The sequence below is a fragment of the Zootermopsis nevadensis genome, unplaced genomic scaffold, assembly GCF_977971745.1.
Source record: "Zootermopsis nevadensis isolate Lab colony 2312 unplaced genomic scaffold, Znev_1.0 Znev_ptg000015l, whole genome shotgun sequence".
Lineage (NCBI taxonomy): Eukaryota > Metazoa > Arthropoda > Insecta > Blattodea > Termopsidae > Zootermopsis > Zootermopsis nevadensis.
In genome coordinates this window covers 3,693,867-3,714,176 of record NW_028259147.1, presented here as the reverse complement: position 1 = coordinate 3,714,176, position 20,310 = coordinate 3,693,867, and the positions used below count along the sequence as shown (strand labels likewise).

Here is a 20,310-nt window from a genome sequence, read left to right as displayed (position 1 = left end):
AGTTTTATTCAGAGCCTCGAATTTGGTGGAGATTGTGAAACAGGGATGGATTTCCGAGTTTCATAAAAGGCGGAGAATTCCTTGACTAGCTAGGCGCCTATCAGCTTTTAAAGAAAGATTACTTATATTTTACTGTCTTAAGCTAATCTGTGGAAATCTAACGTCGTATGGCGCAAAGCAATCTCCAGTTACATTCACGCACCCCGCACTGATTCATCCCTTGAAGCCCATTGGTAACTATATGTACCACTTGCTTTAACAGTCAGTAACTCTGAATTTTGTGTTTCACGTGATTTTCAGTGTAAATAGATGTTATTTACTTAAGCAGTTTTAACTAGTTGATTTTTGTAATGGTTAAGTGTGGTGTTTTCTTTGCGGTACGGACTAAATGCTTAAAATTTATTTCGATGAACTTCAGTATCAAAGGATTTAATCAATACTGAACATGTAATTCGATCGAGAAGGCAAGAAATCTGGTTATAATTTTGGTTTGGAAACTTCTTGAAAAGCGACTCTAGAAGACTCTAGAACATGAAAAAAGAATAATTTTAAAAATATAATAATGTTATGAGGATAAACTGGATCAGGGTCTTGTGCGATGATGGAATTTGTTACCTGTTAGTGATATATGAGTATGGATTTTATTATAAGAGAGTTAGTCAGTCAGTCAGTTAGTTAAGAAGAGAGCAGTGGGGCGAAGTTTATAATTCATGGAAATGCGTTCGTTTCCAAACCGAACAGTTGCAGTCGGTCTGTCCCATTTTGAAGTGGAATTCATAATTTAAAGTCCTTTTGTACGTGCCGCTCGCATGTCCCTTGCGGCCTCTCTCAGCAGTTCAAATTCCATTATTCATGAGTTGCTGTTACTTTTAAAACAACTGCTGGCATCTTCGTAGTATAAACATATCATGGTCCATAGGTCCTTATAAATCTCGTTAATATTTTTCAATTCAAAACTCCTGGGAGAAATTTTTTTCACTCTTGGAACAACATAACTTTGAACTAGCGGATTAAGTACTAACAAACTATGTGTGATAAGCGTATAAGAATATGCATGCAACATATTTATTGTTGTGAATGACGCATTTTAATATTTTTAGTAATATTTCATAAAAATGTAAGTTAAATTTACATGCAAAGGAAAACAAAGATGCAAAATGCGTACTCTAAAGACACCCTGGCAGCTGAGAGTGCGCAGTAGCAATTATATTTTTTACTTTATATATTTTGCTTTAGACTGAGATAAGCAGAATTACCCCTTGCTGAAAAATCAATATTTCCAGCTCTTTCCATATTTGCATTTCGGGATATGAAGTTTGGACAGAGCCCAGCTCAGGTCCAGTGATCTGGCAACTCGACGTTTACTCTGTCCTCCTAAACTCACTTTCTTACTTTCTGAAGCCTCTTTGTAAATACAGATTTTCTTCCTGTGGCTTGTTTGTCTTTTACAATGATCAATAGAAAGTATCTGCATAATCAGTATGCGTACGTCTGTCTTCTACTGCATTGAGTCAGAAAACCAACATTGGAACACGGAACTTCTCAGATAAGGTGTTCAGCTCACCCACTCTTTTTATCTGCAAATCTCGAACTTTATATTTCGATATAAACTTTGTTGGGTCTATTGTTTGCGCCCAGTTAGCAATGTTTGTTCTTAAGGAGTACAAAATTACAGTGTACAGGTAGAGAACAGATTTCTTGCATCCCACAGACAAACGACTTTCAATATGACAACAGCGTGCAGTTCATTAAGACGTCTTGTTCAGGAATGACAAAAAAAACTTCAGTTTCGTTCCCTGAGCAGTAAACTGCTTAGAGCAATCACTGCTTACTCTTTGCAGGTGCATAACCTTGCCCGCCTTTTCCATAACTTCTATCCTAAACATTTTTCGACATTTTTCTGCCATACACAAGATATTTGAGTGAAATCTCCGCTTTGATGATTGGTCATATCGACAGCGGAGTTTGGTGTCTCGCTGTGTGATTTATTTAACAACGGCACCAGTAACTAGGGGTATATACCATCGAATTATTAATATATAGTATGACTAATGAATTATTAATTGAAAAGAATTAGGGGGAAACGGTTTTAACCTAATTTGGTGTACCATCGAAGAATTTGCCTGGACAAACATCGGTGAGTGTAGTCGATTTTGGGGCCGGGGTATGAACCCGGTGCTCCCTAAATAAGGAGCCGTAGTACTGACGTTCAATCTGCAGTGTTGCAGACCTGTCTGTGCCCAGCTGTACATCAGCTCTGTCAGCGGGTGATTCGTTTCTCATACAAGTGATCATCAAACCCAGAGTGATGTTATATGGCAGATTTTCCACGAAATGTTCTCGGAAACATTTGAAGCTGGATGGGAGCTCGTATAAATTAGTTACCGCAATTTTCGTTGCTTGAACTCAACAGGTGAACTCCGTTCTCATTTATGCAAACAATAACACGCTTCTCATATCCCGGGATAATTCACGTACAACTTCAGTGTTCTTCTCAGCTTTGGTTCGTGTTTCAGTGTCGGGACTGCTCTTAAGATGGCAAAAAACATTTAGTTCCAATGTAAACATGATTTGGACGACCACTAAAAATATACAGTGATAGTGAGAGAGGATGGCTGTCTTCTGGGTTGATGTACCGTGCAGTGTGGTAGAAGTTTACCAACGTTTCAGTGGTCCTTGCTGCCTCCATTATCAGGGCGATTTCTTAATGGTAAAAGTTACAATTACGCCTGCTAGGAAGACCTTAATTGAGAACTAAATATTTGTTTCTTGATTTAAAACATAAATATACGAATTACTGTTAGAAAACCAGCCTCTAGGAATCAAAGAAACCATAACAGAATTAGTCCTCTCAGATGAAACCGTTAAATGATTGGAAGGAGCTGATAAGTTCTACGTTATTTTAAATACGGCGTGAGGTAAACTTTGTGATTAAAATGAAGGGTCACCATGGCAGCCGTCCTGATGATGCACGCTGAATAAACAAAAATGAAATAATGACGATTATATATTTTTGTTTCAACTCCGACGTGTGTTCAGCGCCAATTAGTGTCCAGTAATACGAAGCTACAGGGTTGCAGTTGTACCAACTGCAAAATATGTGGTGGTACGGGGACGGAGGGAGAACTGTTTAGATGTGGAGGTCAGGATTCGACCAAGTCCCCAGTTAACATTGATTTATTAGAAAATGCTTGCAGAAAAAGGTATCAGTCTCTCTTCTGTGTAACAGTCGTTTACCGGGTTTAGAACTTGTTCAGAACACTTTTTATACGAAAATGTGGCGAAGTCCGTATGATTGTGAACGACAATAACAAATTGAAATTTCATTCGCTACGAACTTTAGAGTAGGTTAAATTCGGAGAGCCCTTACTGACATGGATTTCAGAATATTTCATCTTCCCGGCTGTTATCTGAAAACGTGAATCTTAAAATGTATAAAACCATGACACACCTGATGATGTCAGTACACCGAAATACGTAGTGTTAATGAAGTATTATACTTATTTAAAATAAATACTTTAGTTATGTCAAAAGTACTTAAATTTTCATTTTACCCTGAAAAAATTTGGGTGGTTATTAAATTCGGGTAGTGCAGATGAATTGTGTTTTGTTTGCTTTTTGTATTTCGCATTGCGTGTAATTCTTAGATTGTGTTAATGTGAATATTTCTTGAGAATGGATTAAATGTCGTAATTCTCCTCTTCGCGTTTTGGTCTCGTCTCATTATTAAAAAATTGTCCATAATTCCTGCGAATTTCATTTAAGAGCGCAATAAATTACAGTGAGGGACACCCATAACAGTTACATTGCTCAGAACAAAGCAATGACAAAGCAACAAAGGTTACGGAATGTAAATTATTTACCAACCAAGAGCAATACCTGTACGTTAGCAGAATAAACACGAACCGAGACCATTTTCCATGGAGTTTCTTGGTTAGTTAATTACACTGCGTTCCCTCTTGCGACCATTACAAGTTACAAACAAGCTACTCGCAGCCAATAATGTTGGGTGAAATGTACAGTCTTAACAGCAAGGCAATGAGTTCATAGTTGCGGCACTGAAATAGTATTCGTTTCATTCGGCCACGACCACTTCCTTCCGCGTCCTTTCAGATTTATCACTCATTAATGTTAACGTTAAACGCTATACGAGGTGCGATCGGAAAGTTTCAAGAGTGCGCGTATAAAAACCCGTACACTTATCTCAGGTATTAAATTCATCCATCACCCTCGAAGTAGTTCCCCTGGGAGTGAACACAACGATCCCAAAGATGGTCGTCCAGAACGCTCGTCATCATCGACAGAGGTTCGGCCATTTTTAAAACGTGAATGCCACACAAAAGTTTGTGCACGACCCATTGCGGACTCCCCAAATGCTTGCTTTAGCATTTCATAGGTTTCCGTAGGCGTTTTGGCGAGTCTTTGGCAAAATTTGATGCACACGCCATTCCGAAATCGCAGGAGGGTCGGTGTAATGCACTACCAAATCGCCCGTAACTAAGAAACAAATGCTAATTCGATGATGCCGGCTGGCACACTGATTCACTATGAATGTAGGCCGCACCCCCTAGCGGCAGAAGCTCGTACTACATCCGGTTCGCCCTCTATTGACACAGTCTTGAAACTTTCCGATCGCACTTCGTATAGCCTACTCTGAGATATTGACAGCGCCGTTATATAAACTAGAAATTGTTCTTGTGACGTCACCGACCGTCACAGCTAGACTGAACTCTGTTTACTTCGTTATTTTATGTTCTGTGATGAGATGGGACAAAAATACAGTCTGCTTTTCTAGTAACTGATGAGTACAGACAGGGACTACAGGAAAGCAGAATACATTGTGCCTTGTAATCAATTGAATTATCTTCTGAGACAGGAATACAGTTTATGTTAATTGACAATATTTAATATCAGGGAAATATACTATTGGTAGAAGCCGGTAGCTGCTGAAAAAATACTGGGTCATGTCCCTCAACTTGATACAGAAGAAATGGTGAAATATACGTAGTGTGGAACTTGGTGATTTGAACGTCTCCTGGTATTGTCAACGGAGGGTTGAAAGTCCTTTACGCTGTTATAATCCGGATGTGAAATAAGAAACTGGCACAGAATATTGATGGAAAGTCAATTGAATAAACATTTTCTTGGATATTATCCATCGTCTAGTGAATATAAAACGTAAAACGACGTTTCGGAGATGGGGCTCTATCTACGTCTTCAGGTTCCTACACAGTTGGGCCCACTAGATAGAGCTAACCCCTATCTCCGGACCATAGGTCCGGAGATAGGGATTAAAAAACCTGAAGACGGAGATAGAGTCCCATCTCCGAAACGTCGTTTTACGTTTTATATTCACTAGACGATGGATAATATCCAAGAAAAATTGTATTCAATTCACTCTTCACCATCGTCAAGAAGTTTTAGATTTGATATTGATGGAAAGTGATTAGTTGGAAGACCTAGAAAAAGCTGCCAAGATATTAACCCCTTGCATTGGCCTTTAAATTAGCTGCATGACAGTACGTAGAGCACGGGGATGTACATTTAATTTTACAACATGGTGGACTCTGCATTAGAAGGTGAACATAGTTAAAATGAATGTTATTTGGGACAAGCAATGAGATGTGAACTGGATTGAATTTCCTTTCGGACTTTTTCATGGCGATGATCATCTCTAAGGTTACAGTTTACGACCGAAAGGTTCTTGTGAAGCTAATGTCTCCCCGCGGAAGAAGTCTGAAACAGAAGTTGTATATATAAACACTAATTTTAGCTGAGTGCATGCTGAGTCTTTCTTTTTTGCGCTTGGCTGTACATGTACGTCGCATTTTAGAAGTCTGGTAAATGAATACAAAATTTTGGAGGGCAAATCTCTTTCAAAAATTATTTCGTAGGTCGAAATGAGTTTGGGGGATGGTTTTAAAGTGGAGGTGACTGTCTTTTTGGACGTAGGACCACGTAGTCCGGTAGAAATTTACCGACGTTTCAGAGATCCTTGCTGATTCCATCATCAGGGTCAGGGTTAATTTATACATCTCCCTGACGATGGAGGCAGGAACCACATCCGAAACTTGGATATACTGCCAGACTACACGGCGCTACATCCCAAAAGGCAGCTGTCTTCATATTCGCCGCCGTGAAATTCACCAGGTTGGTGGACGATATTAAAATGCATCTTTGAGAAATCGGTTGCAAGACAATGATTTATGGTGTCTTGCCCAATGGCGGTTCATGTTATTTACAAACTTTGCTGAGCCTTTAGGTTTTATTACCAGAGCGTTTTATTTATGCTGTTGTAAGGGTAATGTAGCAGGATTTATGTAAGGCGTGACACGAAAGCAGTCGGCCTCTCAACCGAGCGATGTCGTAAACGTCTTCCATTCAGTGTTAATCTTGATGGAACCTCGCACTACGCTGATACGACCCGTAGACGGACGGACTGTTGATTCTTACTTTCCGAATATAAAAGAATGGTGGGTGTGTTCTTATATTGATGGGCAGGGAAGATTGATGTTTCAAAATGAAGTTCATATCCGCCGGAAACGATGTAGTACATGAGAATGCTCTGACCTTTTAGTGTCGGCCTTTGTAAGCACTGGAAGATTTCCAACGGCGCTAGTGTTCTTCACGTGCAGGACTTGTCTTTAAAAAGCTTGCCTGTGACGTGGTATCCGTAAACCTGTGTTTAAGCGTCGCACGAAATTGCGTTTAATTGACGGAGTGTGTGGAAAATGGGCGCATTTCCGATTCTACTCACCTAATTTCAGTTAAATGTTTATAATTTAGGTGGAAACTAAAAGTTTTCGGCCTAGTTAAAGTTGATTCGACTCGATCTGACGTAATTATTACTCGTAACGAAGCTCAAATCTAACAAAAGTAGCTACTTCTGAGATATTGGTAGGTCTGTTTGGCTTACAGTGCAGATCTCATTAACCCTTTCAAGCCGAAGACCGCATAAACGATACTTAAGAATTCAGTCCGTACCGAAAAGAAAACACAGCACTTCACCATTACAAAGATCAGCTGGTCAACGCTGTTTATAGGGAGAATCATAACGAAACCCATAAATACGCTTTGAGGATATTAAAAAAAAATAAAAAGAATGTTCGTATTTAATTGTATAGCTAAAATGTTTTCTGTAACGAGTAATAGATATTCAGTTGGTCAATAAATTCCGCTTTATATAACCCGGCTTTTCTTAACCATGTTAACGAAAGTCAGCCAGTTGAATCTCGTTCATATATATCACGTTTGCTTCTTTACATCGTGCTCATAAGACTCGTTTCCTATATAGTTTTGTATCAGAATCAGCCACGTATAAAATTTCTGTAATGTTGTCCATTTGTATAAAGTCTAATATTCATAAAACAGCCATAATTACCTTTAGTGACCATCAAAGTGATCGCTCAGTCGTGACAAGACAGAGGTGAAGCCCACAAACCTGCGTTCCGCTCAATTTACCGCCAACTCTACTAATAACGTCTGATTGACACCTGGATATTCCACGCCCAATATCAGCCCACGAAAGTAAACATTATTTTGATACAAAGCAACAAATGAGTGGCTAGACAGATTGTAACGTCTGTTTCGTATGCAGCTTGCCAACAGTGGAAGAAAATCCATTCTCAGCTGTCAGGTTTACAATTGTATTTTTAGACTTAACCCATCGTCTAGGTGTTTTAAAAGTCGGTCTTTTGGAAGTTTGTTCTGCCCCAGTCTTCAGATACGAGGTGCGATCGGAAGGTTTCCAGACTGCGCGTATAAAAACCCGTACACTTATCTCAGGTATTAAATTAATCCATCACCCTCTAAGTAGTTCCCCTGGGAGTGAACACAACGATCCCAGCGCCGCTGCCAAGCCTGGAAGCATCCCCTGGAAATCTTTCCTTGTCAGCCTGTCAAGCACCATCTGCGATTCTGCCTGAATCTCTTGCCAAAGACTCGCCAAAACGGCTACGGAAACCTATGAAATGCTAAAGCAAGCATTTGGGGAGTCCGCAATGGGTCGTGCACAAACTTTTGTGTGGCATTCACGTTTTAAAAATGGCCGAACCTCTGTCGATGATGACGAGCGTTCTGGACGACCATCTTTGGGATCGTTGTGTTCACTCCCAGGGGAACTACTTCGAGGGTGATGGATGAATTTAATACCTGAGATAAGTGTACGGGTTTTTATACGCGCAGTCTTGAAACTTTCCGATCGCACCTCGTACAAGAGAACCAGGTTTGAGGTAAAGTCGGTCACGGGACCCACCATCGTCCTCCTGTCATCTGAAGACGGAAGTAGAAATAATTTCGAAACGTTTTGATTTTCGAAGTATCTATACAATGGACAAATTCCGGGGGGAAATTTTTTTTTTTTTACACAATTCTTAACTGTGTCACAAAATTTTCTCTCCATCGTCTTCTTGGTCTACCTTTCGGCCCATTAGGTTTATAATTCAGTGATATCTTAGTCCATCTGTCTTCATGGTTGTACTTTTAAATTAGGTTTGAATTAAATATTTTTATTCTGAATGCATACTTCGCGATCTTTTGTACTTCTTTGGAGTTGATGCAAGTCTTGTATCGTGCTGTGGGCTCCTAGGCGAAATTAAGAATTCCCGCCCCTCTCTGAAATCGAAACCTGGCCTTTGGAGCTAGTGGCCACTGTGCTATCTTAGCTGCTTGTTGTCACATCCAGTTTTCGTACGCGGAATTCCTTGTCTCATCTCACTGGTGCCGAGGCCGAATGAAGGAATGAAAGAACAGAAATTACTTGCCGTACTCCTGAAATTTATAGGCACTCCCATTTTTTGCTCAATCTATATGCAAATTTGTTCGTGAAAATATTAAGGCTTTTTCTTAGTCGATGTCAAATGAGGACAAATATAATTATAATTGAGTGCTTACGTATTCTGCACGTGCTGGAAACCGAAATTGCTTCAGAACAAATTACTGCTAACGGTTTAATTTTGTTTTTGTTACTCTTATGGATACTAGCTAGCCATCGTTCCGCTGGTAATAAGGACGTTTTACCTGTAAGATTTAAGTCCTGGAGTTAAAGGAATTGTTCATTTAGGATTTAGCCAATTCACTCAATCGTAGAAATCACTTTTCAGGATTCTAAACTCATCGCTTCTCTCATCTTAGATCGAAATATTCTCCAACACCCTCGATATGTGTTCCTCCCATAACGTAAGACACTATGGCTGACACCCATGAAAAATAAGCCTTTAAATTCTATTAGTTTCTGGTACGATTAATAGTAATTTATATGAAATTTTCCCTAAACGTTTACTTCGAAATACCATTTAACTCTCGAAGCTCGTTCAGACTACACTAATAATGTTTCGACCTCATAGACACTTCATTCACATCTCTGTTAAAATAATGTAAATAGTATTTTAAACTTTGGGTCCTATCTTCAGAAAACTGCGGTGTGTTTGTATGTTAGCGTCATGGTATTCAGAAAAGCAGTAGTTGATTATTCTGAGATCCAATGAGGTCGGTAAATATAAAATACCGATTTGCTGAACTGTAATGTCGGTCTCTCTAACACTTTCAGCGGTAAGTAATGGAGGATAAGTGACGTTAAGTATACCTATCCTAAACAATATAAAAATTGTGACATATTTTTGTATTGTTCTTCGTGTTATGGTACGCTTTTGTGGCAGAAATAAACAATGAAATATTGACAACCAAGACTGACAGTCTTGGGATTCAAATTCTCAGGTGCCCTGATGTGACAAGAAAATATTATGATGTGCTCTAAAAAGAACTTGAGCACTACAAGTGATGGACCGCCGTTTCCCAGTGGACGGCATTTAAGTATGAGTGCTCTGGTTCGACACCCGTCACGTTTCTTTCATATACATAATTAACATCTAACGCAAAAAGTGTGTACTTTGAAGAAACGGAATCTTTTAAGCTCTTGTTAGGCGGTAACAAATTTTATTCAGAAAACACGGAGTTTTATAGAACTGGATTAGAGTTTCATAACAAGACTAAGTTTGGACTATAAAAACTACAATGAAATTAGCGCTTTAAATTTATTTTAAATTACCACTATAAAATTTAATTATGGTTATGTAATCAGACACATTGACAGACAGACGTAACCTCTTAGTTATTAGTTAATTTTATACGTGTAACATGCTAGATTTAATGCTTTCAGCTTTTATATTGATTTTATGTTTATTTGAATTGAAAATATTAAAAACTCCACCCGATTGTTCGGAACAGTTTCAAGTGTCTTTTGTGTAAATCTCGTTGTCATGGAAACAAACTACAAACAAATTCGCCGACCCTTCTATAGGCTTGAACGTATAAGTTGAACGTTTCTTTTGAGAAGGAATTTCATTTCATAACTTAGTTACAGCGCTGCGAAGTCAATTCGGATAACATCTTAAGTTAATTAATGACTTACAACTAATTGGAGTCCCTATATCGCGAAACTTTCTGAAACTTAAAGTAAGAAGGATTTCAATGAATATTAAATTTTACCAACTAAGTAAAGGTGCAGCACAACTTTGGGAATGAATTATGCTCTGTGACCTTTTTTTCCTCTCTGGCTATTCGTTATTTTAAATTACAAAGGAATCAAATGAGGCTAGTATTAAGACTGCGGTTACCTTTACTGTGAAGTTCTTCAAAGTGAGTTTATCCGTCCACTGCTTTGTAGACCCGATATTCGGTACTCACCTACCAACGTGCGTTCTGCCATCAGAACCCGAAATTTTAATACCACGGAGAGAAGAGAGTGCCCTGCTGGGGGTTCTGTCGTGAGTCACACAAGACCAACAAATTTATTGACATCCGTTTTAATATTATCGATGTCCATTTCGGTTTTTTTCTGTTCGCTTTACGAGATTTCTCTATCAAAACGTCTGGTGTTCCATCCTTCTTTCGTGCAGATTACATGACCAGACCAAAACAGTTGATACGGTGAATTTAACACCTTAATTGCCAATGGCAAATGTCCGTACCGCGTGCTTTACAATCATGGCGTCTTCATACGTCTCGTGATTTAGTTTGTAATTGAAGTAGGCGTCGCCATTCTCGGCGTCGGTTTAAGCGCGTCCTTTTTTCCCATCTGCGCAAAAGGATGCTGCTATCCTCTCCTGGAATTTTCCTGGAGGGAGTGAAGGAACACAGAGACTCTCCGGCGATGTGAAGCAGGGATACCAACAACCGGGCCGCATCTTTCAGTTATTTGAGGATTTGTACATTCAATAAGAGTAGCAGAAAACATGAAGAAGGATGTCCGAGACGACTCTGTAACAGAGCGTCTCATTTTGTCAACTGGTGCTCACCGCTCGTGAAATTTCTTAAATTTTCTTACGTATATTTTTGAGTCATTTGCGTTTTCAACTCTGTCTGTCACTTTTAAGGGCTGTTCTGAGGTTATGATAAAATTGTGTCGAGTGTAAATTTCTGGGTACTTCTAGCAATGCGCAGAGTGAAATGCTCGTAAAGTTGAATGCTGTGTACTTGTCGTGAATACATTTTATGCTGTGACGTAACAGTCCCATAATGCACTGCCCCCGCAGTGCATTCGGTCAGGCGCAAGTCGTTCATATGAAACAGGATTTTTTAATATCGTAAGCGGAAGACGTGCCTCGGGACTCCAAGAACACTGGCTCCACTAACGGACAGATGGAACAGTTATCATCGCGGAAAGAATCTTTGTAGGAAAAATACTAAAGAGCGGGTTATCTGGGCTGTAACAAGTGTAACTTAGTTACAAGGCTATAATTTTGGCCAAGACCGGCTGTCCGTACAACATACTAAAGTAGTTTCCCCCGCAATTTGAAAATAGCTGACGAGTTATAACATGGAAACTTCTTTAGAAACTCCTCATAACCTTGACACTTGAGTTGCACGTGACAGTCTTAATGAATAACATCAGTAAAAGACTTATATTTGTGCTCCGAGTGCAAACTGTCGCCTAACATGTTATGGGCCTACGGTCTGCGTTCACGCCTACTTGTGTGTCAAGATTTCCGTCTTCTGGGTTGTTGCGCTGTGTAGTCTGGTCGATGTTAACCATATATTCATCGCCCTGATGACGGAGGCAGTATGACTTCTGAAACGTTGGTTAACATCGACCAGACTACACAGCGCAACAACCCAGAAGACAGAAATCCTCATGCTCTGATGACGGAGGCAGTATTACCTCTGAAACGTTGGTTAACATCGACCAGACTACACAGCGCAACAACCCAGAAGACAGAAATCCTCATACTCTGATGACGGAGGCAGTATGACCTCTGAAACGTTGGTTAACATCGACCAGACTACACAGCGCAACAACCCAGAAGACGGAAATCTTCATACTCACCGCTGCGAAAACCTCAAGTCTTACATATTTGTGTGTCCTTATTCCTTCTATTGTGATCCTAAATTTGTTAGACAAAGTGTAGTTTATCGAAACATTGCTGAGTAGAATTATTATTTCCTTCAGATGGCTGAACTTGTACCTCGGACGGAAAGAGAATGTGAGACTTGTTTTCGCAGCTTTTGTAAGTGATCACTAGGAAGATCAAAAGGATATATATGATGGATTTAAAATGGATCATAGAAAATTAGCTTCTGAGGATGTGAGTCTGGTGTAAGTGCCTCGCGGCGGTACCAATTCCGATAGGTGTTCAACTTGTAAGTTGCCAGGGATTCGTTTATTAATAGCAAATGGGTTGAGAATTTTTCTTAGGCTGCTCTTTGCAGCGCATCCGACGCTAAGGGTGGGGCCCCCGGACGCTTCAAGAGTCTGCCATAAGTCACGTGACCAGGGCGTGACTGCCCGCATGTCACTCCATCATGATTAGCGTGACAAGTGTAACTTATGGTTGCATACACCGCCCCTTGCTACCGGAAGAGTGCTTCATTTGCTGCTGAGGACCGCGCCCATATTATATGATATCATGCACACTAGGGTACAGTCCCAGCTAACCCTGTAAAATGGAAGCTCGCTTCACTCCGTGCCGCAAAGAAAACTTAACACTTCACCGTTACAAATATCAATTGGTTGACGCTGTTTGAGAAAATAATCACAGTTTACCGGAAACTTCATACAAAACTCAGAAATACAAAGCGCAGCATTACTGAATGTTAAAGCGGCTGGGGAAAGTGGTTACCACTCGATTTTGAAGGGTTTAACACTCAGCAGATTGATACAGAATGTCCATAAAAGATATATACACGCATTCGGTGAATTAACATAAGCCTTGTAATCCTGAGGTCTCGGGTTCGATTCCCGGCGGTGCCCGAATTTATAATTTGTGTTGGGCAAGGCCGTGGTCTAGGCAACACGGAGTTTTCCTCCGTGGCATCCCAACAATTACTCCATTCACACACAGAAGAAGGCAATGGCAAACCACTTCTGGGTCATCTGCCAAGAACGTATATGAACAGGTCCCAGTCCGAGAAAAGGATGGAAGGATCCTGTTCATATGGACCTGTCGTCAGACAGAACACACACACAAAAAAAAAATCATACTAAACCATTTCATACGTCAGCATTGTCACTTTGTGAAGATATTGCGGTGCCATCTGTTAACTATGGACCACACTATGCCCCCCTCGTAAACACAACACACGGAGATAGATAATAAGTTTAATATTCCGTGTATGCATCTTTTTTTGAAAAATTTTGTATATTCGGAAAGATAAACTGTGCCTTTATATGTGAGATGCATATTCTTAAAAAGAATATATCAGAAATATTTAAGGCATGTGGCCAATTTTGATATCTGGGCCAATAATTCATATTTATCTTAAGGATATAGCGTTCAACTACAGGTAGGATGAAATGTCGGGCTTTTGCGAACCTGTGGACGAATTTTCAGACTACAAAGAAGCAGTCGGTGTCTTGATTTGTTGAATAACTACCAAACGATGCAGCCAAATTAGTTTCCATCTGCTTTAGCAATTTGCTAAGTTATTTCATTTCAGAAGAAAATATTTGTGAGGAGAAAGTACTTGTTAATTACAAGGAAACTTGAAAGTGATATAAAAATGAAGTTGCTTTTAATTTAGTAATTTTTATTCGTTTGTAGTTTGTAGGTTTTCATTCCTTCCTGTTTGGAAGAAGTCGTGAAATACTCAAACCGAAACTGCCAAGTCGTAACTTTGGTTTGAAGAATAATGTCACGTTCCGGTCTGAAACTTCCACACAAAGGAGCCTCGTGCCTTGCCTCGTCGGTTCAATTAAACTTATTCTTGGAAAGTGTGCCGAAGTTACGTGGCTTCATTGATTATTGCTGAATTTAACGACGCAGTTTCAGTTACATTGGTTACGTAGCGTAGGATGTTATGTGACTATGATCACGATATTTATTTTACACGTCTAGAAAGAGAAGGCCATGGCGTATAGTTTTGATGTTCTCATAGCTGTGAATATGAATTTATTATTATTTATTATTGACTGCAAATGGGTTTATACCTGGTGGCAGTGACCTACAATAAGATACAAAACAATGAGGCAGAACAGAACAATGAGATACATCAACACAATGAGACAGAACAAAACAATAAACAAAAGGACACAACAAAAACAATAAGACACAACAAACAATGAGATACATCAACACAGAGACAGAACAAAACAATAAAAAGGACACAACAAAAACAATAAGACACAACAAACAATGAGATACATCAACACAGAGACAGAACAAAACAATAAACAAAAGGACACAACAAAAACAATAAGACACAACAAACAATGAGATACATCAACACAGAGACAGAACAAAACAATAAACAAAAGGACACAACAAAAACAATAAGACACAACAAACAATGAGATACATCAACACAGAGACAGAACAAAACAATAAACAAAAGGACACAACAAAAACAATAAGACACAACAAACAATGAGATACATCAACACAGAGACAGAACAAAACAATAAACAAAAGGACACAACAAAAACAATAAGACACAACAAACAATGAGATACATCAACACAGAGGGTTTAGCGCCGTGTTTTCTGGTACAAGTTTACCGACGTTTCAGAGGTCCTTGCTGCCTCCATCATCTACTTCTACCAGACTACACGGCGCAACAGCCCAGAAGACAGCCATCTTATGATAGTTTTTCTTATAATTTCCCAGTATAAAATGATTCTTTCAGCTTTTCTCGACTTGTTACAGACGTACAGAACGATTTTAATAGCCACTCCTCAGGAATGCGAGCATAAGTGATATTAATCCGGCCATTGCTGGCCGAGAAATGTAAACTGAAACCCTTTTAAAGTTCGTACATCCCCGTATCAAATACTGTAACATGTGCATTGTTTGGGATACACGTTACCACGGCGATACTCATTAATTAGCGTCCGCCAGTGTGATTCGTCACAGTGGAGCATAATGGTACCAGCTTCATGCGTCTTTGAGTAGGAATTCGACTGCCTTTATTATTCTTTCTTCAGTTCTGTAACATCTCTATTTCGGATCTAAAATCTAAGGAGGACACAGAATGCTTTGAAGTTTAGTTGTCCAGAGACATTGTCATTAAATAGTCTATCCTGTGTTTAAGTCTGAATAAAACCAGTGGACCTGATGCGGCTGTGTTTTCACGCAGTGTAACAGGGATGTCCAAAATTACGTAGTACAGGTTCTTCATCTCATCAAGACGTTTCATGTTGTCATGGCTACCACAGGTTTTTCCACCGGCATCACAGATGGCTACTGACTCCAGCAAATACGCTTCGTATATAAGTAACATATTTCTCTATGAACTATTTTAATATTATACTTCCACTTACGTCTAACTCTCAGAAGTCTATTTTTTTTCAAAAGGTTTTTCATCTTTCTTCCCGATAATCTCCATCATTCTTGACTGTTCACAGTCACAACTATGAAAAGTAAAAATGTTGAGTATTTTTTTTTTCAGTTTTCCGTTTGCTTAATTTGTCTTAGTTTAAGATATTGCCCTCAATGTGCGTACATGTAAAGTCCTTTTCTATGTAGTTTTCTGCATTTCCTTATAATTTATTTTACTTTCAAATATTCTTTTCCATACTTTGTTAATCAGATTAATCTTCACTCTTATATAAAATAACGAGTATATTTCATAAATTGATACATGCGAGTGCCTGTGTTTTTCTCTTAACCAAATGACGACATAGTTTTATCTCTTACTAGAAGGTTAAAAATATTGCTACATTCTGCTTTTTGCTATGACGTTATCGAATGAACCACTAGAGCTGTGACCTTGAAACTTGGAATGAACTGAAAATGGCTGTCATCTGGGTTGTTGCAATCGCCCTGATGATGGAGACAGCAAGCGTCTTTGAAACGTCTCTAAACTTCTACCCATAGTACACTGCACAGCAACCCAGGAGACAGCCTTCTTCAAGTTTTATTGGGTCAGAACACATGCTACTTCGTTCTTTTTATCAATTTCTGGGAGTGAAGTCTTGCAGCGTGGCTGGGACATTCAGAACCTTTTTATGATAAAGCAGAGTAGGCCCGCGAGACGTTTCGGCCCGCCGCCTGATCTTAAAACGACTGCGTCCCCCCCCCCCCCCGCTCTGTGTCTATCGCATTAACTAATTCAATTGTGCGGTTTCTCTTGGAATACAGGGAAATGGAACGCGAGCCCTGCAAATTAGCTAATGGGCAGTATACGGGGGGGGGGGGGGGGGGGGGTCAGACTTGCTGCCGTACATACACATCTAGAAAAGAATTGAGCACTAAGTGCGAGAAGGAGATAAGGCTGATGTGCGTACTTCTTAAGTGCAGGCTAAACTTTTCACTCCAAGGTACTGCGAGTTTAACATTTGATAGTGGTTCAGGCGGTGAACAAGTATATTGCGAAACTGCATCTTCGGGAAACGATAGGAAAAGATGTTATTTAAATTCTTTAAGACTCTAACATAATCTAAGTAATATTTAAAGTTTCTGTTTCTACCTCAAGGAAAGGTACGACCACTCTGAACAACATCTTTATGTCATAAGGTTCATTTTAATATTATCTCTAATCACTTCATGGTCACGTAACAGGATTCTGGCGTCGTACTGAACATTTCGGTCTCTTATCTTAAGTCGTTCCACTGATTTGCGTTGTTAACTCTTGGAGACGGAATCCTAGTAGGCTTAACCTCAGGTCAGTAATTACAGGTGAAATAAGCTATGAACAGATATATACAAAAGTTTGCAGTTTACACTGACAGACTCGTTGGTAGGAGTAAACATCAGTGCTCTTTGATTCATTTGTAAGACTAGAAAAGTTCGCTTATGTAAGATAGGGAGGTAATGCTATAATTCATGTAAGCTCTTAAGTTTAAACAACATGGTTGTATCTCTGATGCTACTTTCAGTTCATTATGACACATGTAGGCAATTTAATACATGTTTTAAGCACTTGTACAGAGATTTATAACTTGTGTTGGGCAAGGCCGTGGTCTAGGCAATACGGAGTTTTCCTCCGGGGGCTTCCCCGGTTTCTCCGTGGCATCCCATTCACACAGAAGAAGGCATTGGCAAACCACTTCTGGATCATCTGCCAAGAACGTATATAAACAGGTCCCAGTCCGAGAAAAGGATGGAAGGATCCTGTTCATATGGACCTGTCGTCAGACAGAACACTCAATAATAATAAGATGAGGTGGTCTAGCGGTTAGAACGCTGGCCTTGTAATCCTGGGGTCTCGGGTTCGATTCCCGGCGGTGCCCGAATTTATAACTTGTGTTGGGCAAGGCCGTGGTCTAGGCAATACGGAGTTTTTCTCCGGGGGCTTCCCCGGTTTCTCCGTGGCATCCCATTCACACACAGAAGAAGGCATTGGCAAACTACTTCTGGATCATCTGCCAAGAACGTATATGAACAGGTCCCAGTCCGAGAAAAGGATGGAAGGATCCTGTTCATATGGACCTGTCGTCAGACAGAACACTAAATAAATAAATATACAGAGATTTCTACAGGAGTTAGTAGCGGACTAGCAGTCAGAGTGACCTTGACTTGTGTCACGGCCGAGGTTGGGGCAGTCTGTTGAACTTACGTGTACCTGCTTCTACTTTAATTATTTGTTGTGTTGTGCCGTAATTGCTATATTTGACGGTTTAATTATTACAAACATTTAAATGAACTTTATATCTTATTAAACTGCTTCCTTAACGACCATGTATTCTTCCACCGAAGCTTCGACCTCCAAACTGCGTTTCTTCATTACGTTCTTGGAGTAAAATTGTGTATTCATTTCTTGTCTTTCATTTCCATATAAAAAGCCCTCTCAGCTTCCCAGGTTTTCGCTCAGAGAGAAAATAAAATAAATGGGACGAACTGTGATTATCTTCGGTGTGTGGCCGAGCTCGGTTGGTTTGCCTGTGACGTGAAGCTATCGGCGATTCACTTACAACTTGTAGACTTTGGGCCCGGAGCTATAATGGCATCAGGAAACTTGTTGGAACAAAATTAAGGCTATTTCCCGTAAACTTTGCTACAGATAAGAGGTGTACAGTTCAGTCTTTCTTCAGCCAAACGCTGCTGCGTCTTCCGACTGCAGAAGCCTTTTCTCTCGTTCTAACACGCGTGCTTAAAACACACACCTCATAGGAACCTTGTTCAAACACGTATTATTCGTCCGTATGCCTCGTTTAGAGAGGCCACTTATTACAGTTCCAATAGAACAATATTTGTCCTGCTGAGCCGAATTTGTGGGCTGTGTATCTGAGCATTAATATGTCCGTTGCTTGAAATGTAAAAACCTCTATTTTAAACTTTAATTGTCAGCTAATTTTAAGCATTGCAGCCAACACCATATTTGTAATGTTATGCTATCTGTAAATAATATTTAACCGCCGGACGTGCAAACGTGAATCAGGAGTAAAACTGAAAATCTTTGAACACTACAGATGCAAAAGCTATTTAAGGCTGATCACCATTTATGTGCACTGCGGTATTCCTTTCAGGAAATGGAAAACCAACTTTATGTGGACTGCGCAGGTGAATTTGTTACGCTGAAGATAATTCATGAATTATTCCGACCAGGCTTGTAAAATGTGTCTGGTGACTTGATACAAACTTATCTAGATACTACTGAATCTAGTCTACTCAAACAAATATTTTCATACAGAAGTTTGAGTACCCTAGCCTTTAATTTTTTTTTAGTTAATTCCCTATTGATCTCTCGTTCACTCATAGATATCGTTAATCAGCTGTTCCGTTCAGGGTTTCCGATCGAAAACACCACCACCAATAATAATAATGATAATAATAGGTTATATGTCCGTTGCATTTTGAATCGCGTTCTGCAGGAACTGGTCATATTTGTTATTCGTGTCGGCCCACGTCATTGCAGTCCCAGTTTTGACCACACTGCAATGCGGATGTTCCCATTAAGTGTCTCCGTGACGGTTCAGCTGTGTTCCGGCTCATAATTCAGCCATCAGTGACTCACCACCGCACTCAGCCCAGATCTAGGACCCACCATGTTCCTGTCCCGTTGCGTACGCAGTGGTTCTCGCCTCGTAGCGCGAGGCTAACCATTCACACCTCCTTCTAGTAGCAAAATTACAGGTGAGTGGAGCTATACCTCCACTCCACCGTACGTCTTCACGGTGTGGTGCTCGGATAACTTAAGAGGTTTTACGTCACTTTTGCGCGTTGCGTACCTATTGGTTATGTGCTGTTATAACAGAGGTTGTCCCTATCAATTGCCGCCACATTAACCCAAGGGCTCCTTATACAGACAGAGTCAACCCTCTTAAACCTGTAACCTGATTAATGGGATTAAGGCTGCTGCACGTGGGATCGATAACGTAGCTCTCTACATGATTTATTCTTCAGCAACAGAGCCAGATTTTACAACGCTCGTCTACAATTCGGATTCTTATTGGCCGTTGCTGGGACGATTGCGGGGTGTTGTCTGGTAGAAGGTGACAAACGTTTCGGAAATGTTTATTGCCTCCATCATCGGGACGATAGTAAGCCGCCCACTAAAAATTAGGTGAGTCGAGCGAAGTTTCAGCCCTGTCTGACCAGTTCTGTGTCTTAACACTGATGATGGAAGCAGCAAGGACAACCGATACTTCGGTCAGTTTCTACCAGACTCCACGGCACAACAACTCAGAACACACGGAACGTACACGTGGTTTTCATTCTGGAGGTCCCAGGTTCAAATTTCTGCTCGGATTCTGGTAATGCTCATTTCCCGTGGTCTGTCGCCGATTAACATAATTTAGGCGATCGAACGTCGCAGCGGAGTTGTTGGCATTCCTGCATCTTATTCGGAAAATCTGTCTGCCCAAAGATTGTGTGTCGTGACGGAGGGTTTTCCATAGTTTTCCTCAGTCAGCCAGACAAGTGCCAGGAACAGCCTTAA

General features: G+C 40.1%; 1 long non-coding RNA gene across 1 annotated transcript in view; it reads left to right on the top strand.

Moving 5' to 3' along the window:
* The window catches only part of LOC110840298 (uncharacterized), a 346,592-nt gene that overhangs the window by 219,955 nt on the left and 106,327 nt on the right, over positions 1-20,310 (top strand). The gene's annotated exons all lie outside the window — the stretch shown is intronic.